Source organism: Papaver somniferum, chromosome 7, assembly GCF_003573695.1.
Source record: "Papaver somniferum cultivar HN1 chromosome 7, ASM357369v1, whole genome shotgun sequence".
Lineage (NCBI taxonomy): Eukaryota > Viridiplantae > Streptophyta > Magnoliopsida > Ranunculales > Papaveraceae > Papaver > Papaver somniferum.
This window is the reverse complement of record NC_039364.1, coordinates 15,769,064-15,771,252: the sequence shown is the minus strand read 5'-3', so window position 1 is coordinate 15,771,252 and position 2,189 is coordinate 15,769,064. Positions and strand designations below refer to the sequence as shown.

Genomic DNA, 2,189 nt, shown 5'->3' with positions numbered 1-2,189 from the left:
GGACGCAAATATGCACATTTTCACAACAAGAGGGAGAATCTTTATATAGGTATTTGGAAAGGTTCAATGATTTATTATCCCAGTGTCCTCATCATGGTTTAGAAAAGGTTAGGCTAGTTCAGATCCTTTATGAGGGTTTAGATTATTCCACAACGACCATGGTTGAGTCTCTATGCACTGGTGGATTTGAAAACCAAACTGTTGATGCGGCGATGGAATTTTTTAATGAAATCGCCGAAAAAACCCAGCAATGGGAAAATAGTAGGGCACCCCAGAAAACAATTCTTTTAAGTAGAGGAAACGTTAATAGGGTAGAAGGAGGCTATGAATCAGATGCCAAAATTGCTGCTATAGCAAAAAGGTTAGAAGCCTTAGAAGTGGGCCAGACTAGTGGTAGAGTGGAGCCTTTTTGGGAAGGCCAGAATATTGAAGAGCACCAATGCTCTTTATAATAACACTAGATTTGATAACCGTCAAAAGATTGACCCATATTCAGAAACCTATAATCCTGGTGGGCCAAAGTCAAGGTCAGTTTAGTAATTCTAATGCTCCCCCAGGTTTTGGCTATACTAAGAATCCTTCAGGACTAGCTCAGTTTCAGAATCAGTCAGATAAGAAAATCCTAAGTTTAGAGGAATCTCTCGCCTTGTTAACTCAGCAAACTGCAAAATTCAGTTATCCGTAGAACAGAGTCTACAAGCTAGTAACAGGATAGGACAAGAAAATAGTCAGGCTATTTCCGAGTTAAAAACCCAGGTTGGTCTGATAAGTGATTCTTTGAGAGAAAAAGGTAAGTTTCCTAGTCAAACACAACCCAACCCTAGAGGAGTTCATGAATTAGGTGCAAAACCATCGAATCAATTGAATGTGTTAGAACCCTTAGAAGTGGTAGAGTTGTAGACAATAAGGTAACCATGCCCGATAGTGAACATACTGTAGTTCACCCCTCAGGATCTCACCTCTCAGGACCAGTAGCTGAAGAGACTGATAAAGTTTCTGATGATGTGAATTCGGTTCCTGAAAGGTCTGATTTTAGGCCTAGAGCCCCATTTCCTCAGCTATTAGTACCAACAAAGAAGGAATCGAACTTTAATGACATAGTGGAGGTTTTTAAGCAAGTTACCATAAACCTTCCCTTATTAGATGCAATTAGGCAAATTCCTGCTTATGCCAAGTTCCTTAAGGATATGTGTACGCGAAAGCGAAAACTTAGCGTCCATAAGAAAGCCTTTTTAGCTAGTCACGTAAGTTCAATCATTCAGAACACCACAACTCCAAAGTACAAAGACCCAGGTTCTCCTACCATTGCTTGCACAATAGGTAACTTCCGGGTAAAAAGCTTTACTTGACTTAGGAGCCAGTGTGAACTTACTGCCATTCCATGTATACTTACAGCTAGGACTTGGTGAAATGAAACCTACTCAGATGACACTGCAGTTAGCTGATAGGTCTGTTAAAATCCCTCGAGGTGTTATCGAGGATGTTCTTATTGAGGTCGACAAGTTTATTTATCCAGTGGATTTCGTGGTCCTAGATACCCAACCTGTCCCTGACCCAGAGAACCAGATACCTGTGATTTTAGGTCGCCCATTTTTAGCTACGTCTAATGCGATCATTAACTGTCGAAATGGTGTGATGAGTTTATCTTTTGGTAATATGACTATGGAGATGAACATTTTTAATGTCAGTAAAACCTCATGAGCTAGATGACACATGTGTTGAGAGGTGAACATGATAGAAGCCTTAGTTCAGGAGTCATTACCAAACATTTTGTCTGAAGACCCATTAGAAAGTTGTCTATCCCATTTTGGTTTAGATTTTGACGACGATAGCACTATTGAACAGGTGAATGCTCTATTAGATTCTACCCCTGTGTTAGACACTGATAGATGGAAAGCTAGGTTCGAACCGTTACCAGTTTCTGAGACTACCCTAATTCCTTCTTTAGAAGAGCCCCCAAAGTTGGACCTTAAACCACTACCCGATACTCTAAAGTATGTGTTTTTAGGCCCATCTGAGACTTTACCTGTGATTGTAGCTTCCGATTTGGATAGTGATCAGGAAAGTAGGCTAGTAAATGTACTTCAAGACAATAAGGAAGCTTTAGGGTGGACTATAGCAGACATTAAGGGTATAAGTCCTACTGTGTGTATGCATCAGATTCATTTAGAGGAAGACTCCAAACCTTC

The 2,189-nt window shown here is 40.3% G+C and overlaps 1 pseudogene; it reads right to left on the bottom strand.

Annotated features, from left to right (window-relative positions):
• On the bottom strand, window positions 1-100 carry LOC113300758 (annotated as a pseudogene).
• Window positions 101-2,189: the final 2,089 nt, after the last annotated feature.